Source organism: Pan troglodytes, chromosome 13 (genome assembly GCF_028858775.2).
Source record: "Pan troglodytes isolate AG18354 chromosome 13, NHGRI_mPanTro3-v2.0_pri, whole genome shotgun sequence".
Taxonomy (NCBI): Eukaryota; Metazoa; Chordata; class Mammalia; order Primates; family Hominidae; genus Pan; species Pan troglodytes.
Window position 1 is genome coordinate 108,486,844 of NC_072411.2, and position 20,730 is coordinate 108,507,573.

At 45.4% G+C, this 20,730-nt stretch overlaps 1 long non-coding RNA gene across 1 annotated transcript in view; it reads left to right on the plus strand.

The window, feature by feature from the left end:
- Positions 1-19,085, plus strand: part of LOC134808000 (uncharacterized) — a 68,450-nt gene extending 49,365 nt beyond the window's left edge. The window contains exons 3-6 of the long non-coding RNA XR_010149833.1: positions 7,728-7,844; positions 8,291-8,383; positions 11,698-11,882; positions 15,256-19,085. This is a non-coding gene — a long non-coding RNA (uncharacterized LOC134808000). The remainder of the gene's footprint in view (positions 1-7,727; positions 7,845-8,290; positions 8,384-11,697; positions 11,883-15,255) is intronic.
- The last annotated feature ends 1,645 nt before the right edge of the window (positions 19,086-20,730 follow it).

Below are 20,730 nucleotides of genomic sequence, written 5' to 3' on the forward strand. Positions count from 1 at the left end.
AACGTGGAGAAACCCTGTCTCTACTAAAAATACAAAATTAGCTGGGAGTGGTGGCGCATGTCTGTAACCCCAGCTACTCAGGAGGCTGAGGCAGGAGAATTGCTTGAACCTGGGAGGTGGAAGTTGCGGTGAGCCGAGATGGTGCCATTGCACTCCGGCCTGGGCAACAAGAGCGAAACTCTGTCTCAAAAAAAAAAAAAAAAAAAAAAAAAAGAAAGAAAGAAAAAGAAAAAGAAATTGCTAAGTTTCAACAAAGTCATGTTAGTTGTTTGAAATATTTCATAATACATTCTAATAAAAGGATTAATCATGTAAGGTTATTACAATGATATTGTGCACTTTTACTATTGCATAGCTTTTCCTATGAGCCCGACACTATGCCAGGTACTTACATGCATTATCTTGTGTCCTTTGTACAGCAAACCTAGAATGATTTACTCATGGGTTTCTTCCCCAGATCACAGATAAAGAAATGAGAACTGATTGTGCTAAAAAATTTTTCTCGTGCCTGTGATCAGTGTATTATATTTGGAGTATCTATGTTGGGCTGAGAATAAGAAAATAGAAACTAGAAGCACACTAGAAATAGAGGGAAGATAGGGAATTGGAGGGGACTGGAGCTAGAAAAGGAAATTATAGTAATAGATTACTATATGCCAGAGACTGTGTATATGATGGCACAAACTTTTTTTTTTTTTTTTTTTTTTTGAGACAGAGCCTTGCTCTGTGGCTCAAGTTGGAGTGCAGTGGTACAATCCGGGCTCCCTGCAAACTCTGCCTCCCTGGTTCAAGCAGTTATTGTGCGTCAACCTCCCAAGTAGCTGGGATTATAGATGTGTGCCATCATGCCTGGCTAATGTTTCTATTTGTAGTAGAGATGGGGTTTTGCCATGTTGGCCAGGCTGGTCTCGAACACCTGACCTCAAGCGATCTGCCTGCCTCAGCCTCGAAAAGTGTTGGGATTACAGGTGTGAGCCATCGTGCCCGGCCACAGACTTTTTTTCTATACTTTCACGGTATTCTTAATATTTCTGCCACAAGATTCAGTTTTTCCTACAGCAAACAATTTTCCAGGTCTCTACGGACACCAAGTAGTGTCCTACGAATCAACTTAATTCTGACTCTATCTCTATCTGGTGATAGTACAGAAATCACAGGTCAAGGGCTCTGTCAAGACTGCCCCCATTTCAGATGCCGGGTTGTAACCTGTTCTTATAGCCAACAGGAATCCAGGGTTCCTATGACTGCTTCTCACATTCGTTCATTTACTAGGTCAGCTTGGAGAACTCAGGAAAATAGTTAACTCCCTATATTTGCAGTTTATTACAAAGGCTAGAACTCAGAGGCAGCCAGATGGGAGTGATGCATAGGACAAGCTACATAGGAAAGTGCACAGAGGTTCTATGCTGTCTCTAGGTGGGATTTTTTTTTTTTTTTTTTTTTGAGATAGGGTCTCGCTCTGTCGCCCAGGCTGCAGTGCAGTGGCGCAATCACTGCTCACTGAAGCCTCGACCTCCCTGGCTCAAGCAATCCCCTCACCTTAGACTTCTAAGTAGCTGGGACTACAGGCGCACACTACCATGCCCAGTTAATTTTGGACTTTTTGTAGAGATGAAGTCTTGCCATGTTGCCCAGGTGAGTCTCAAACGCCTGGGTTCAAGTCCTCTTCCTGCCTCAGCCTCCCAAATGCTGGGATTACAGGCATGGGCCACCCTGCCCCGCGGGCTTTTCTTTTATTTTATTTTGAGACAGCGTCACCCAGGCTGGAGTGCAGTGGTGCAATCATAGCTCGCTGTAACCTCGAGCTCTTGGGCTCGAGTGATCGTCCTGCCTCATCCTCGAGTTGCTAGGATTAAAGGCACGCACCACCATGCCTAGCTAATTTCCTTTTTTTTTTTTTTTTTTTTTGGAGAGACGGGGTCTCGCTTTGTTGCCCATGCTGGTCTCAAACACCTGGACTCGAGCGATCCTCCCACTCGGCCTCTTGGAAGTGCTGGGATTCCAGGCGGGAGCCGCCGAGCACGGCCTGGGGTCTGGATGTCTATGTGAGACAGTAGGCGGCACTCTAAGCATCTCGGAACTGTTGGTGTTCGCTTTTCGGCACTCTATTGTGTGTCATACCTTGTGCTGCACTCTACTCACGTTTGACTCTTTGTAGTACACTATGCCTCACTCCTCATCTTGGAATCATTTGCTATACCATACGCCTCAGTCTTTTTGTCTTGGATTTTTTTTTTTTTTTTTTTTTTTTTGAGACGGAGTTTCGTTCTTGTTGCCCGGGTTGGAATGCAATGGCGCGATCTCGGCTCACTGCAACTTCCGCCTCCTGGGATCAAGCGACTCTTCAGCCTCAGCCTTCCGCGTAGCTGGGATTACAGGCGCACGCCACCATGCCCGGCTAATTTTTGCATTTTTAGTAGAGACGGGGTTTCATCATATTGGTCAGGCTGGTCTCAAATTCCTGACCTCAAGTGATCCACCCGCCTCGGCCTCCCAAAGTGCTGGAATTACAGGCGTGAGCCACCGCGCCCGGCCTGTCTTGGGATCTTTAGTGGTGCCGGATGCCCTAGGTTTTCATCTTGGGATTCTTTGGAGGCCATACGCCCGAGTTATTTTGTTTTGGAATCATTTGGGAGACCGTATGCTCCGGGTTTCTTTTGTTTTGTTGTTGTTGTTGTTGTTGTTTGCGACGGGGTTTCGCTCTCGCCAGGCTGGAGGGCAGTGGCGCGATCTCGGCTCACCGCAACCTCCGCCTCCCGGGTTCAAGCGATTCTCCTGCCTCAGCTTCCCGAGTAGCTGGGATTACAGGCACGCGCCACTATGCCCGGCTAATTTTTGTATTTTTAGTAGAGATGTGGTTTCACCATGTTGGCCAGGATGGTTTCCATCTCCTGACCTCGTGATCCGCCCGCCTCGGCCTCCCAAAGTGCTGGGATTACAGGCGTGAGCCACGGCGCTCGACTGTCCCGGTCTGTTTGTCTTGCAATTGTTTGCAGTACCGTACTCCCTGATTTTTCGTCTTGAAATTCTCTGGGGAACTGTACTCCCAATCTTTTCATCTTGGAATCCTTTAGCGGACCGTATTGCCCTAGAGCTTTTGTCTTGGCATTGTTTGCAGTGCTGTACACCCCAATCTTTTCGTCTTGAAAACCTTTGGGATACTGTACCCTTGGTCTTTTAGTCTTGGAATTCTTTGCGGGATAGTATGCACCCGTTTTTCATCTTGGAATCTTTTGGGAGACCGTATGCCCCAGTCTTTTTGTTGTGGGATTATTTGGGATACTGTATTCACCAGTCTTTCCATCTTGGAATGTTTTGGGAGATTGTATGCTCCAGTTTTTATGGCTTGGAATCGCTTGCAATGCCCTATGCCCTAGTTATTTCACCTTGGAATATTTTGGGATATCAAATGCCCCAGTCTTTTGTCTTGGAGTCATTTGCAGTGTTGTATGCGCTAGTCTTTTTATCTTGGAATTATTTGGTGGACTGTACACCCCAATGTTTTCATCATGAAATCTTTTGGGAAACGCTATGTTCCAGTCTTTTCATCTTGGAATCTTTTGTAGTGCCATACGCCCCAGACTTTTTGCCTTGGAATCTTTAGGGGCAGCTTATGCCCCAGTCTTTTCCTTTTGGAATTCTTTGGCAACTGTATTCACCAGTTTTTTCATCTCGGAATCTTTTGTGAGATTGTATATCCCAATCTTTTTGTCTTGGAATCGTTTGCAGTGCCATCTGCCCCAATCTTTTCATTTTGGAACTCTTTGGGGGGACTATACACCCCAGTCTTTTAATCTACGAATCTTTTGGGAGTCCGTATGCCCCAATCTTTTTGTCTTAGAATTCTTTGTGACATTGTACACCCCAGTCTTTTCATCTTGGAATCTTTTGGGAGACAGTATGCCCCAGTCTTTCTGTCTTAGAATCATTTGCAGTGTCATACACCCCAGTCTTTTAATTTTGGAATCGTTTGCAGTGTGGTATTTCCTAGTTTTCTTCTCTTGGAATTATTTGGGGGACTATATACCCCAGTCTTTTCATCTTGGAATTTTTCAGGGAACCGTATACTCCAGTCTTTTTATCTTGGAATCATTTGCAGTGTTTTACTCCCCAGTCTTTTTTTTTTTTTTTTTTTAATGGAGTCTGGCTCTGTCGCCCAGGCTGGAGTGCAGTGGCGTAATCTCGGCTCACTGCAACCTCCGCCTCCCGGGTTCAAGCGATTCTTCTGCCTCAGCCTCCTGAGTAGCTAGAACTACAGGCAACTGCTACCATGCCCGGCTAATTTTTTGTATTTTTAGTAGAGATGGGGTTTCATCGTGTTAGCCAGGATGGTCTCCATCTCCTGACCTCGTGTTCCGCCCGCCTAGGCCTCCCAAAGTCCTGGGATTACAGGCGTGAGCCACTGTGCCTAGCCATTCCCTAGCCTTTTCGTCTTGGAATCATTTGTAGTGTCATACGCCCCAGTTCTTTTATCTTGGAATTCTTTAGGGGACCGTGTGCCCCAGTGTTTCCATCTTGGGATCACTTGCAGGGCTGTACTCTTCAAATCTTTGGGGACACTGTATTATGCCCCAGTCTTTCCCATCTTGGAATCTTTCCAGAGACCCTATGCCCAGTCTTTTTGTCTTGGACTTATTTGCAGGGCTATATGCCCCAGGCTTTTCATCCTGGAATCTTTTGAGAGATCGCATGCCCCAGCCTTTCCATCCTGGGATCATTTGCAGTGCTGGACTCCCTAATCTTTTTGTGTCGTAATCGTTTGCGGTGTCATCTTGGAATTATCTTGTCATCTTGGAATTATCCTGTCATCTTGGAAGTATCTTTTCATCATGGAATTATTTCAGGGACTGTAAGTCCCAGTCGTCTGTCTTGGAATTGTTTTCTGGGATGGATGCCCCAATCTTTTCGTTTTGGGGTCTTTGGGGAATCGTATGCCCCAGTGTTATTGTTTCAGGATTGTTTCAGGATTCTTTGCAGTACCGTGCACCGCAGTCTTTTCATCTTAGAATCCTTTGGGGTACTCCCGGTTCATCTTGGAATTATCTGGAAGACCGTATGCCCCTGTTTTTTTCAAAGTACCACAGTTTTAAACATTTATGTTCACCTCTTGAGAGACATCTTGGTTACTTCCAGTTGCCCCAGTTTTTTTGTCTTGGAATCTTTGGAGGTACTGTATTCCCCCTCTTTTTGTCTTGGAATCATTTGCGGTGCTGTACACCCCAGTCTTCTCCTCTTACAATTCTTTAGGGGTAAAATATGCTCCAGTCTTTTCATCTTGGGATTCTTTCAGTGAACGCAGGTCCCAGTTTTTTTGTCTTGGAATTCTTTATGGGACCACACACCCCGGTCTTCCTGTCTTGGAACCGTTCGCAGCACTCTATTGCATGTAATACCGCCGGCGGCACTCTACACGACTTGGAGCCGCCTGCGCTACCGTATGCAGCACTCTCCACGGTAGCTCCCTGGGGACTCAACTTTTCCAGTTCCCCATCTTTAGGCTGCAACAGCATGGCAATGCCCAATAGAAAACAACGCAAGCAGTAGCCATCACGCTGCCAACACTGGCGGTGCCCTCTTGGGCAGTGGCCACTGTCTGCTGGGCGCATTACTAAGCCCAGAGCACTCTATGAACTCATCATCTCCATCTGGTGTCCCTGTCCTGCTTGCTGCTCTAGTTGTCCTAAAAATATGCCCCAGTCTTGTTTTGAGCAGGAGTAATAAGATGCACAGACACGCAAATGATTGCCAACGAACAAGTCCTATTTTATTATACTCACAGTCCCCAAGACACGGGAGGGGGGTCACTCCACACAGGGCCACACAGGGAAGTGACAAAGCAGAATGAGCAGGCGTAGAGAGAGGGAAAGCACTGGCAGACTCTTTATTGTGGATTTCTCAGGAAGGAATGGGCAAAGCAAGGTAAGCAAATGGCACAAATTTAGGATTGGATAGTTTGCATTGTTTCAGCAGATTCTGCGCTATAGGGTGCATCCCCAATTGTATAAAGACTGGTTTTGGAGAGTCTGAGTCTTAGTAAATCATGATTTTTTTTTTTTTTTTTTTTTTTGAGACGGAGTCTCGCTCTGTCGCCCAGGCTGGAGTGCAGTGGCGGGATCTCGGCTCACTGCAAGCTCCGCCTCCTGGGTTCAGGCCATTCTCCTGCCTCAGCCTCCCGAGTAGCTGGGACTACAGGCACCTGCAACTATGCCCGGCTAATTTTTTGTATTTTTAGTAGAGATGGGGTTTCACCGTGTTAGCCAGGACGGTCTTGATCTCCTGACCTCGTGATCCACCCGCCTTGTCCTCCTAAAGTGCTGGGATTACAGGTGTGAGCCACCGCACCCGGCTAGTAAATCATGAGTTTTAGGGCCTGATGCTCTCTAAGAAAATTGCTGCTTCTCCAAGATAATGAACTGTAGCTTGGAGCCCACAGAGAAGGCCCTAGAAACCAGTCTGTCCGTTGTTCTCCCTCCTCTTTTCAAGATTTTTAAACTTGTAGCAATAAACACATAACATTAAATTTACCATATTTACCATTTTAAGCGTACAGTAATGTAATGTTAAGTATATTCACATTATTATGCAACAAATCCCTGGAACTTTTTCTTCTTGCAAATCTAGAAGTCTATAAACAGCAAACACTGATCCTCCTTCCCTCTTTCTGGCCTTTGGTAACCTCTTTCTACTGTTTCTGTGATTTTGACTACCTTATTTAGTCTTTCTTTTCTTTCTTTCTCTCTTTTTCTTTTTTTTTTTTTTCAGACAGGGTCTCACTCTGTTACCCAGGCTGGAGTGCACATGCAGTATTGTGATCATAGCTCACTGCAGCCTCGAACTCTTGGGCTCAAGTGATCCTCCTACATCAGCTTCCCAAGTAGCTGGGACTACAGGCACTCACCACCACATCCTGCTAATTTTTAAATCTTTTATAGAGACAGAGTTTCCCTATGTTGCCATAGCTGGTCTCAAACTCCTGGCCTCAAGGGATCATCCCTCATGGCTGGGATTACTGGCATGAGCCACTGTGCCTGGCCGTTTTTGGTTTTGTTTGTTTTAGAGACTGGGTCTCACTCTGTCCCCCAGGCTGGAATGCAGTGGTGGGATCACAGCTCATTGTAGGCTCCACCTCCTTGGGCTCAATCAATCCTACCATCACAGCCTTTCAAATAGCTGGATTACAGGTGTGTGCCACAACACCTGGTGATTTGACTCCTTTAGATCCTCATAGGAGTCCTTTTGTGACTGGCTCATTTTTTTTAAGGGCCCTACATATTGTTTTCCATAATGGCTGTATTATATTACATTCCTACCAACAGTGCCCAAGGGTCCCAACTTCTCCATTTTCTGGCCAACACTTGTTATTTTTGTTTCTTTTTTCTTTAGTAGTGGGCATGTTATGGGCTGTGTTGAGGATCAGTACACAAACATTTGTATTTGAATACAATTCTTAACATACTAGAATGAAAATCTCAAAAGCCATGTTGTTGTGATCTTTTCTAAAACGATTCCAGTGACTTCCCAGCTTAAAAGCTTGGGGCAAATTTTCCTTAAGAGCTGTTAATTTACAATGTAATATCATATAAATTACCTGCTCAAATTTTCAATCTTCTGCGGCATATTAACAAAGTTATTAGGAAATAACTTTGGTTATGGACTACCATAACCAAAGATATTACAGAGTGCACATAATCCTTTTTTTTTTTTTTTTTTTTTTTTTTTTGAGACAGAATCTCAATCCGTACCCAGGCTGGAGTGCAGTGGCGCGATCTCGGCTCACTGAAACCTCTGCCTCCCAGGTTCAAGCGATTCTCCTGCCTCAGCCTCTCGAATAGCTGGGATTACAGGTGAGTGACACCATGCCTGGTTAGTTTTTGTATTTTCAGTACAGATGGGGTTTCACTATGTTGGCCAGGCTGGTCTTGAACTCCTGACTTCAAATGATCCTCCTGCCTCAGCCTCCCAAAGTGCTGGGATTACAAGCATGAGCTACCACACCCCGGCCGAGTGCATAGAATTCTGACAGGGAGAGTAAAGATTAAGGAGTGGTTTTCTTTTCTTTCTTTTTCTTTTTCTTTTTTTTAGAGACAGGGTCTTGCTTTGTCAGCCAGACTGGAAAACATCGGTGCAATCATAGCTCACTGCGGCTTTGAACTCTTGGGTTCAAGCGATCCTCCCGTCTCAGCCACCCGAGTAGCTGGGACTACAAGCATGAGCCATCACGCCCACCCGCCCCCCCGCACCCCCCAACCCCTTTTGAAAGTAAAATATTTAGAATGGCTTTTATTTCTAGGCAACTACCATTTTTCACCCTCTGTCTTTTGATGTTCGCCTGACAAGCTCCTGGTGGTAGCCGGTAGCTCTGACAGAGAGCAAAAGAAATAAGGTAAGGTCCCAACCTAGTGATCCCAGGCCTGGGCGGTATTTTACCTTTGGTGGTGTCATTGGTTTCCTGTTGTGAGATTATTCCTCCCATTGGGGTTAGGACACGTAGGCCAGGGGTTGGGGGGTTGGGGGCGTGTGTGCGGTGTAGTAGGAGGTCAGGGGTGGGAGGGGTGAGGGAAGACTCCCTCCTTTGCTATGGGTGTTACTTTCCTAGTTCACTTTAGCATTTAGCCCCACCTTGGGCGGAGATAGCAATCTTGCAATTGTTCCATGCCCTTCAGCTCTCCTTGGCTTGAGGCAGGGAGGACCTGGTCTTTAATCTGTCTTGTCTTTAACCTTAGTCAATCAGGAGCTGCTATGTGGTCTATTCTTGTTAGACCAGAGGCGCCTGGTCGCATGGCTCTTTTTGGGAGGACTTAGGTTGATAATGGCAACCTCATACTTTAGGGCGGACACGGTGAACAACAGACAGCAGAGAGCTTTATGCAGCCCGCATAGCAGCAGCACACCCCTCCAGCAAGCAGTTCTGCTTCCCCACATGGTGCTAGCCATGGGGGAGAGCCACAGCAAGCTACACGCAGGTCAAAGGCATTTTGTTGTGCCCCTTGAGGTTGTGACCACACACCCTGCTTGCTGCGCCAGTTGTATTTTTCTCTAATTTGATCTTTCCTCTAATTTGCTCCTGAGACAGACAGTAGCTATGAAGTCTAGCCTGTCCTGAAGGGGCTGCCCTGAAGAGGATGCTTATATTGTGTTTTTCACAGAATACTTCTTTATCCTGACCTAATGCCTGATTGTCCAGCCTGTATCCAGGTGTCCCTCTCACAGGAAGCTTGTTTATATGGGCAGGTGCCCTTGTGGCTCTTGTCTGACCTATGTCCAGTTTATTCTGCTGAAGCCGGAATACTCCCTCTAAGAGCCCTGACCGGCAGGAGGGTTCGCTTCCAGTGTTTAGCTCAGGTGAGACACAGCAGAGGTAACACAACGAAACACGTGAAATAACAACAACAACAAAAGCAGTGTGTCACTGACAGATCCCAGAGAGAAGAGGACAGCATGTCTTGCAGGGCCAGCGAGAAGTGGGGAGCCATCTGGGACATGCACGCTTAGGCAGCGGGTGGGGAGCAAGCAAGAGTGTGCAGGGGAACTGTGGGCCAAGCCTTTAGAAGGGTCCAGGGCGTCACCCAAGCAGGTTTCCTGCGGGGAGTTTTTTTTTTTTTTTTTTTTTAACAGGATTTGGCTTTTGTTGCCCAGGCTGGAGTGCAGGGGCATGATCTCAGCTTACTGCAACCTCTGCCTTCCCAGTTCAAGCGATTCTCCTGCCTCAGCCTCCTGAGTAGCTGAGATTACAGGTGGCCCACAACCACGCCTGACTAATTTTTTGTATTTTTAGTAGAGGTGGGGTTTCACCATGTTGGCCAGGCTGGTCTCGAACACCTTGACCTCAGGTGATCCACCTACCTCGGTCTTTCAAAGTGCTGGGATTACAGGCGTGAGCCACTGCACCTGGTCCCCGTGGGGGGTTTAGAGCAAGCAGGCATGAGTTCTGTGGGGGCCCGCATGCTGTGACTGGGAGGGGGGCACTGTGGCATATCTGTGCAGTCTGTGCAGGGTGTGGGAGCCAGTGGGTGAGTCTAGTAGGTTGTGCCTAGCTGTCCTCTAGGGAGGTGGTCACCAGGAGATGGTGTATGAAGTAGGTTACTGGATCGTGTACCTTGAGAAACTGAGAGGAGGTGGAGAGTTGAGAACTGGAAACAGTGTCAAGGGTGACTAAGCCCTGCTTCTGGTACGAGAAAGTCCAATTTTATATTATATTCAATATGACAAAGTCCAACTTATATTCAAAGTGGATGCCAGGCAACATAAAATTGTAAGAATTCCCTACAGCTTTGTATTACAGGATATAAAACTACCCTCTCCACCTATGGTTTGTTAAGTTGACACCCACAACAGTAAAGTGCTCCCATAATTTATATCCCACTGTTTTCTGGTTGTATAAAAAATAAACAGCATATGATTTTGCCTCTTTTTTAAAAAAAGCACTTAGTTGGGAAGCTGAGGCGGGCAGATCATGAGGTCAGGCGATCGAGACCATCCTCACTAACACGGTGAAACCCCGTCTCTACTAAAAATAAAAAAATTAGCTGGGGAATGGTGGCACACGCCTGTAGTCCCAGAGGCAGGAGAATCACTTGAACCTGGGAGGTGGAGATTCCAGTGATTGTGCCACTGCACTCCAGCCTGGGCGACCGAGCGAGACTCTGTCTCAAAAATAAATAAATAAATAAATAAATAAATAAATAAAAATAAAAAGCACTTAGGCCAGGTGCAGTGACTCAAGCCTGTAATCCTAGCATTTTAGGAGGCTGAGGTGGGAGGATTGCTTGAGCCCAGGAGTTCAAGACCAGCCTGAGCAACATGGCAAAGCCTGAGCAAAATGGCAAAAAACCCGTTTCTACAAAAAATAAAAAAAAAATTAGCCGGGCACAGTGGTGCATGCCTGTAGTCCCAGCTCTTCAGGACCCTGAGGCAGAAGGATTCCTTGAGCCCAGGAGGTCAAGGCTGCAGTGAGCCCTGTTCTTGCCACTGCATTCTAGCCTGGGTGACAGAGCAAAAGCCTGTTTCAAAAACAAACAAAAAAAGCATTTACATTTTAAAAATCATAGTTCTTCCTTCTTAAAAATATTTATAGGCTGGATGCAGTGCCTCATGCCTTTAATCTCAGCACATTGGGAGGCCGAGATGGGAGGATTGCTTGAGGCCAGGAGTTTGAGACCAGCCCAGGCAATGTGTTGAGACCCCCATCTCTTTAAACATCAAAAATAAAAATAAATAAATAGCTGGGCATGGTGACTCGTGCCTGCACTCCCAGCTACTTCGGAGGCTGAGGTGGGAAGAGCGCTTGAGCCCAGGAATTAAGGCTGCAGTGAGCTATGATCATGCCATTGCACCCCAGTCTGGGTGACAGCAAAACCCTGTCTCAAAAAAAAAAAAAATTACAGAGCTACTTGTGTGTTTACAAAATATAGTATTTGATAATAATATTTCTCACAATTGCACAAGAAGGAAGACAGGGACCACTGATAAGACAAGGGTGTAGGATATTAACCAGACTTGGCTTCTTTCTCTCCTGCTTCAGCAGAGGCTGGACTCTCCTTATTTTCAGTTTCTCCATTTTCTGCAGGAAAATCTTTACTTTCTGGGGCAGCTACTTTGGCCTGTTTGTCTTATACTTTTCTTTGCATTTTTTCATTTGTTTGTGTGAAGATTTATCCTTTTCTGCTGCCTGTTTTGGATTTGTTTTCACTTTTGTAGGGGCGGTTTTAGCTGATAACCTCACCAGTCTTCACTTCGGCTCTTCCTTCACTGCCCCTTCAGCTGCGGGGAACTTGCTCTAGGGCATCTTGGCAGGAGGGAGGGCGTCTGAGGGTACTGGTGCCTGCAGACTTCAAGCACGGGGAGCCTTCTTGAAGCGGGGCTGCCTGGCCACTTGGAAAAAGGTAGGGAGAAATCCACGTGGAAGAAAGTAGGGAGTAATCAGAAAGTCCAAGGTGAGACGTGAAATTACAGAGCCCTTGAGAGCCTGTTTGGAGGTTCTAACAGGGGAGTGCAGCTACTCATATACCCTCCATCGAAGAGCGATCCTCCTCTATCAGAGTGGGTTGTCCTTTTTGACGGAGCTCACAGCTTCAGGAGGAAGGGGACACCTGGCTAGTCAGACAGATCAAAAACAGAGCTCTTAAGGTTCTCAAAAGCATCTTTGGATAGGGGGTCCTGGGTGACCAGGTGGGCATATGGGGCAAGGCAGTTACAGAGAGATCGTGCAGTTTCTGACCCCAATATCCTCTCTATTGTCTTTTTGTTTCTGGCAGAGTAAACTGTTGAATAGTAGAAGCCCAGTCTGTGGAGATAGTTTTTCCTGTGGCTGAGATATCATGACCCAGATATTGAATGCAGAACTTTGTCTTCAGCCACCTGGTGGCTCTTTATTGCTAATGCCTTAAGGGTTCAGAAGAGCACTGTCATAACGGGCAGGAGATAGAACATCATCCACATATTGAAATAAAGTGGAGTTTCCTGCATATTTTAAGTCCCTTAAATAGGACCCTCAGTAAATCCTTGGGGCATAACTGTCCAGATATATTGTTGTCCAGATATATTGTTGATTGTGAAGAAAAACAAATACTTGGAATCTTAATGAAAAAGGATGCTGAAAAAATCTGAACGCAAATTGATGACAGGTGAAATATTAGATTTTGGAAGGGATCACAGCCAGCATAGTATTAGGGTTGGGCATCAGGGGAAATCTGGGTTTGACAGTTTTATTGAAAGCTCTCAGATCTTGGACTGGCTGAAAATCCTCTTCCGTTTGGCTTTGTAGTGGCCATAATGGGAGTGTTGCCTAGGCTAGAAGTGGGGATAAGCCTTTTTTTGTCTAATAAATCTTGGGTTATTGGGTGGAGCCCTTCAAGTCCCCATGGTTTTAAATGATTTGGGGCAGTTTGGGGAGGAGCGTGGGAAGATCTGTTTCCACCTTAAGGAATTCTGCGGGCCGTGTACCAGTGGAGTTTGTTGCCCACAAAGGAAGGATTTTGTCTAACAGTCGATGTAAGTCCTTAGCAGAGCATTGCTAGGTTGAAGGGGGAAGAGGAACTCAGAGAAGTCAGACAAAGCCATTAGGGGACAGACATGGGGGGGGAGGGTGGAGTTTGAGAGGGGTCCCTTGTGGGGACAGTGAATTTTGATACTCCAATTCCTGAAAAGATCCCTTCTTAACAGATTTACAAGGGTGAGATAATTGAGAAAAAAAGTTGTACTGAGCTTTAAGAGGACCCCAAAAACATTAAGAGGTTGAGAAAGGCAAATCGTGAGACACATGATCAAAACCTGCTACTGAAAAAGTCTGGTAATGCTGAGGAAGGAGCACAGGAACCGGGGTGGTGGGTGGTGTTAAGGGTAGATGATTGTGCAGTCCAGATATTGGTATCAATAAGAAACGTGGACCAGGCGCGGTGGCTGACATCTGTAATCCCAGCACTTTGGGAGGCTGGGGCGGGCAGATCACAAGGTCAGGAGTTCGAGACCGGCCTGGCCAACATGATGAAACCCCGTCTCTGCTAAAAATACAAAAATTAGCCGGCTGTGGTGGCGCGCAACTGTAGTGCCAGCTACTTGGGAGGCTGAGGCAGGAGAATCGCTTGAACCCAGGAGGTGGAGGTTGCAGTGAGCCGAGATCATGCCACTGTACTCCAGTCAGGCGACAGAACGAGACTCTGTCTCATAAATAAATAAATTAATTAATTAATTAAAAAAACATGGTGAAGTGCCTTTCAACTTTGAGTCTGGTGGCAGTTGAAAGTGCTGGACATTTACTTCCTCGGAGGGGAGTCAGTGATTTTCTAAGAGAAGGGCCCTGAAAGTTTTCTCTCCTCTTGAGAGCTGGGCAATTCTGGACCCAGTGTTCTTTTTCTTTACAGTATTGACAAGCTTCCAGATCACTGGGAACCCATGATTTTGGAGCTTGCCCCATGGGTTAAAATCTTAGGGTTTTTCTAATTGTTGTGATTACATTGATTGCATTGCCACAAACCTCTGTGTTTTCCAATTCTTTGGAAATGCTACCTTTATACTGTTGGACTAATGTCTGAAGCTCATACATGTCTGCATTTTTCTAGTTGATATTATTTTTTCTTTTCTTTTCTTTTCTTTTTTTTTTTTTTTTTTTAAGACAGAGTCTCACTCTGTCACCCACGCTGGAGTGCAATGGCACGATGTTGGCTCACTGCAACCTCCCGCTCCTGGGTTCAAGTGATTCTCCTGCCTCAGCCTCCTGAGTAGCTGGGATTACAGGCGTGCGCCACCACGCTCAGCTAATTTTTGTATTTTTAGTAGAGATGGGGTTTCACCATGTTGGTCAGGCTGGTCTCGATCTCCTGACCTCGTGATCTGCCCACCTCAGCTTCCCAAAGTGCTGGGATTACAGGCTTGAGCCACCGCGACCAGGCATTGATATTATTTTTTTGTGATGTGTGAACTCCACCCTGAGACCATTTACCATGTTCTAGTGGCCACAGCAGAGGTTTTTTTGGGAAATCAGTACCCACCCTGAATGCTCCTTCCTTGTTTTCTCCAGTCGATGACGATAGTTTGCCACAGTTTCATCCCTTTGTTGTATACAGTTTTGAGTATATGGCTGATTGGTTTTGGTCAGCTACTCAAAAATGTGAAGAGCAAAGGGGATAGAACTAAGGGATGCCTCCCAGTAGTTTCTCTCTTATTTCTTTCAGTCTTCAGAAGGGGTCAGGGATAGGCTGAGAAAAAAGGTCCCCGGAAATGGTGGTCCATTTGGTTTTTTTTAAACCAAAAGGCGGCATCTCCAGGTTCAACCAAGAGCTGGTTACATTGCTATAAGTCAGGGAGAGTATGACCCCAGGACAATTCTAAATTGTTCAGGAAATTTTCCTTTTCCTTTCCTTTCACGGGTGACGGCATATAATTCAGACCAAGACCGAAGTTTAAATTATGCCTCTTTCCTCAGTCTAGCTTGGGAACAGGGGCCTGCTGTACCCTGGCTTCATCTGTAGGAGATCAGGGCCCAATGAATCTTAAGGTTACAGGGAGTTGAGGGGCATTGAGGTTCAGTTGGCAGAGGACATTCTGGGAGAGAAGGATGCAGGAGAGAGCTGGGAACAGGATATGGAATTGCTATGGGGTTTTCTGGGTTAGAAACGTGTTTCTGAAGGCATGATGTAAAAGCCTCAGTGGTTTGAGTGAGGTATGAATTATTTCACTGTTTTTTGGCGTCTTCCTTAAATAAGCAGACCATCATGCATCTGAGAATTTTGTTCCTTTTTGTTCTGGGTGTCCCTTTAGGTGGATTAATTTGGGGATATCCGAGGAGCCCCAGAGGGCCATTGTAATTCAAGATCTTCAGTAAACTTTTGCCGCGGAGAAAGAACCCGGCCAGTATTGGGACCATCGTGGTGACGCAGGATTGGAGGAACAGGGGTTTCGGTTGACTGAGAAGTTCCTGTGAGAGAAACAGGCTCAAATAGAGAGAACAGAAAGATGTCGTGAGGAGCCAGGAAACAAAATTTTCCAGGGGTCAGGGAATGAATTCTAATCAGAACAAGGAGCCAGCAAGAACTTCCAGCCTAGGAGGTACTTTTCAAAAGAAGCCTGGGACTCTAACCCAGCTTCTGAGAGTATACTCAGAATTGTTAAGAATCAGGCAGGGCGCGGCGGCTCATGCCTGTAATCCCAGCACTTTGGGAGGCTGAGGCGGGTGGATCACTTGAGGTCCGGAGTGTGAGATCAGCCTGACTAACAGGATGAAACCCCATCTCTACTTAAAAAATACAAAATTAGCTGGGCGTCGTAGCGCATGCCTGTAATCCCAGCTACTTGGGAGGCTGAGGCAGGAGAATTGCTTGAACCCAGGAGGTGGAGGTTGCAGTGAGCCAAGATCGCGCCCTTGCACTCCAGCCTGGGCAACAAGAGTGAAACTCTGCCTCGGAGGAAAAAAAAAAAAAAAGAATTGAAAAAATGAAAACCTGTCCTCAATGTGCCTGAATAAATGCTTGTTCAGACACTGGATGTGAAGTCCGATTCCCCACTGGATACCCAAACTGCAGGAGGTAAGTGGTTCCCATCTGGACCCGAGTTGCCTACCAGACCATTGTCAGAAACACAGTTGGACGTGAGTTAAAGTGGTGAAAAAACAGATTTTATTCAGTAACTACTGAAAGTAGGGAAGGAACTGAGCTCTATTCCGATTTCGGCAGAGGTGATTTGGGTGTTTTAAAGAAAGAATGAGGGAGACGGGAATAAAGGAGCTCCGAAGTGTCGGGGAAGTGAAAAAGTGCAAAGGGGAGCTTCCGGATAGCGAAGCACATGGAGGTTCCTGGAGGGTGTCCTCCCAGAGAGGACGTGGAACCTTCCCGCTCCCACCGCGCACTTGCCCTGTGTATCTCTTCCCTTTGGCTGTTCATCTGCATACGTGGTAATTTCCTTTATAGTAAACTAATAAACGGAAATTTGCAGCAGCTGTGAAAAACTTCAATTTTCTGAATCCACTTTTGATTTTTAGTGGCGATTGCTTAAATGCCTCAGTTTTAAGTACCATAACGAAAGGAAAGCATACGATTCCTATATTAATGAATCGGAAGTACCTTTTGCAGTTTTTGCTTTGCTTTTTCAGACAGGGTCTTATTCTGTCATCCAGGCTGGAGTGCATTGGTGGGAACACAGCTCACTACCTACTCAGCCTCCTGAGCTCAAGCGATCCTCCCACCTCAGCCTCTCAAGTGGCTAGGACCACAGGCACCCACGCACTACACCGCCTAACTAATGTTTTGTTTTATATTATATTATTTTATTTTATAGAGACAGAGGTCTCACCATGTCGACCAGGCTAGTTTTGAACTCCTGGCCTCAAGCAATCCTCCTCCCACCTCAGCCTCCCAAAGTGCTAAAATGATAGGTGTGAGCCACTGCACCCGGTGATTTTGCAGTTTTTGGAAACCACAAGTTTGATTTCGGTGTGAATATTTTGGAAGAATCTATGAAACAAATGCACTTCATCTGATTTCTCAGTAATGTTGATGATAGATTTACTTCTGAACCTCTTGGACGTGTGTATGTTAGAAGTTCTCCACCCAATTGATACAGAATTATATAGCTGTGAAATTACTGTAAGAAGAACCGAAGCAACGTTGGAAATTTGGTAACTAATGCCACGTTGGAAGCTATTCATGCCAATGTAGCATTGCTTCATACAGGTACTTCCAGATCTAATTGAATACATCCAGTGGGAAATTTCGCTTTGCGTGATTTTTTGGCTATCTTACTCATAGTGGACCCCAGTTTTAGTTGTCAGAGTAACACAGGCACAGCTGCTTGAAGGTCTTGAAAATGAGGTTAACAAATATTCAGCTTTTGGTGGGAGTTTTTCTCAAGTTGTTGGAATAGAATTTGGACTCAATTCAGATGCAGAACTGGGACACTGAATGATAAGAGATACTGTGAAAGTTCAAGGACCATACGAAAAAAATTTACCTTCTTGCTGCTATAAACAATATATTGCACATGGGAAAGATAGTTACGTTATGCCTGATAGTTGTTCTTGAATGTTTGACACAGAAACTGTACAAGTACCTTCCACAGTCATCATGAATCACTTTTAATCGATAAAAATTTTGTAGGGAAGGAAGCAGTGTCTTTCAGGCCATTGAATGAATTTGATTACTACTACGAACAAATCATCGTTATTAACAGCCTTCGAGGAAGAATCAGATAAGCCATCAGCAGTAATTGCAGTACCTGGCATAGAAGGGTGAATTTGCCATATTTCTCAGCACATGAAAGAACATTTGTACCAACTTAGAGCCGGAGGGGAACAAGGTTTAAGAACTTTTCCCATTATTAGTGGTAATGCATCTGAAAATTTTGATTCTGATTGAAATACTATATGGGTAATATATAATCAATGCCCAACTGAATGGAGAAAACCTACACTTTTTGCATTGTTAGGCACAGTAATATAATTTTGGCTCTTTGGCATTGTTCTAGAATTAATTTTAATTCTAGGGATATTGCTCTAAATGTGCTTCTTATCACTTTTGACTCTTCAGTGTGTTATCCAGGAAACAATATATATACACTTGTGAACTGTTGTTTGTGATTTAAGCATATATATTGAATAATGTTTCCAGATTAAATGACTTCCAAGCTCCAAAGAAAAGAGTACAAAGCATTGGTCAATATAAATGTGATTAGGTCAGCTGTGTCTGCTAGCAGGCAGTTATCTGAATTAGGGATCTATCCTCCCACAGAGAGTTGGAGACGGAGGCCTTATCCTTCTTGATGATTATATTTTGAAGGAATGGCTCTCAGATCCTTGAGAGAGATGCTCCTGAGTTACAATTGTGAGGACTTTTTGGTAAGTGCCCTAAGAAAGGGTGGTCAAGGAGCTATCATCAGATGTGTGCTGGCTAGAGCACATAGTAGATTTTCCTGGCAGCACTTAGCTTTCTCAGGCAGGCACTATTTAGGGGCCTGGGATCATTCTAGGGACACAGCCTTATGCTGCCAGAAGCCAAACTTGTTTGATCAGGTCTCAGTGCAGGGATTCGGATGGGGTTTTCATGTGCCAAGGGTTCTGCACTCTTCCTTCTCTGCTGCTTGGCACTGTGCATGGTGATCCGTACGGTAATCTACACAGCGTGGTGCTCCTCACCGCAATCTATGGGACAGCTCAGGGAGAACTCAGCTTTTCCAGCCCCCCAGTTTTAGGTTGAAAAATCATGGTAATACCCATTAAAAAACAACACAAGCAGTAGCCAGCAAGCAGCGAGGTGCCAACATTGGGGTGCCCTCTCAGGCAGTGGCTGCCGTCTGCTGGGGCCAGTTACTAAGCACTCTACAGACTCATTGTCTCCATGTGGTGTACACCACCTAGCTTGCTCGCTGTACTAACTGTTCTAAAAATATACCCTGGCCTTGTTTTTGAGCAGGTATAGTAAGGCACACACACCAGACACGCAAATGATCACCAGAAAGGAATACTGTTTTTTCTTTTTCTTTTCTTTTCTTTCTTTCTTTTTTTTTTTTTTTTTTTTTGAGATGGAGTCTCGCTCTGTTGCCCAAGCTGGAGTGCAGTGGTGCAATCTAAGCTCCTAGCAACTTCTGCCTCCCGGATTCAAGCAATTCTCCCTGCCTCAGCCTCCCGAGTAGCTGGGATTACAGGCGCGTGCCGCACTCCCGGCTACTTTTTTAGTTTTAGTAGAGACGGGGTTTTGCCATGTTGGCCAGGCTGGTCTCAAACTCCTGACTTCGTGATCTGCCCGCCTCGGCCTCCCAAAGTGGTGGGATTACAGGCATGAGCTACCACGCCCGGCACATTTTTTATTATACCCACAATTCCCAAGACATGGGAGGCAGGCATACTACACAGGGCCACACAGGAAAGTGACAAATTGGGGTGAGGAAGTGTAGAGAGAGGGGAACTGCTGGCAGAGCCTTTATTATGATATTTTCAGGAAAGAAGGGCAAAACAAAGTAAGCAAGTGGTGCAAATTTAGGATTAGATAGTTTGCATGGTTTCAGCGAATTCTGAGTTATAGGGTGGGTCCCTGGTGGTCTAGTACCTGGCGCTATAGTAAATAGGACAGGGGATAGTGTCCCAGGCTGTAGAGTTCTGATAAAAGGAGATGGCTAGGGGTGGTGGACAGGTGATTGGTTGGTTTGCATAGCAAAGGCGTGCTGGCAGGCAAGCTGTTTGTTATCTCTGGGAATGAGTTAAACCTGAGAGAGGTGGTTTCCCAGGTCCGAAAAGCCCTAATTGCATCAATAATACAGAAAATAAGAACATACAGTTAATCCAATTTGACTTGTAGTGCTCTAGCATAACAACATTTTCTGGAGTCCTTACCATATCCTAATATTTGAACACTACCAATTAATTTTAAAAAATAGTATCTGTGGAATTCACAGCCTCTAAATTCTTCCTTATAGAGTTATTCTATTTGAATATAAATTGCTTTATTGTTGCAAGTTAACTGCTGAAAATGTCTGAGTTTAAATAGAACAGCTCAATAATATAGTTTTCTTTTTTTTTTCTTTTGAGACGGTGTTTTGCTCTTGTTGCCAAGGGTGGAGTGCAGTGGCGCGATCTCGGCTCACAGCAACCTCTGCCTCCCAGGTTCAAGCGATTCTCCTGCCTCAGCCTCTCGAGTAGCTGGGATTACAGGCATGCACCACCACGCCCGGCTAATTTTGTATTTTTAGTAGAGACGGGGTTTCTCCATGTTGGTCAGGCTGGTCTTGAACTCCCGACCTCAGGTGATTCGCCCGCCTCAGCCTCCCAAAGTACTGGGATTACAGGTGTGAGACACTGCGCTCGGCCAGTAATATCGTTTTCATATTGATGACCTCGTTGTCTAAAAGGCAATAGTAATTCTTTCTTTAAAGTTAAATCTCTAGAGGACATAAACTTTGGATGATTTTTGAATTTAAGAAAGAAACAAGTGTGACGTTCATAGCATTTTCAGCCCCAATTATCAACAGATGTTAAAAGCACTCTTTGAGGGCTACCGATTGTGTTTCTACTAGCAGGAAAAGAGAAAGGAGGAGAAAAAAACGTGTGAGTTAAAAAGAAAGAGGGGCAATAGAGAAAGAAAAAAGAGAAAGGAGTAGAATATGGCAAGAATTGGTAGAGAATTATTGGAAACAAACACCCCAGCTATGCCTGTATGAAGGAGGTGTATTACAAATGTTTCCATACAACGTAAAGTGGAAAAGACTAGAATGAAGGAAGAATACAATGTAAAGACTACAGCTGAGAAGTTA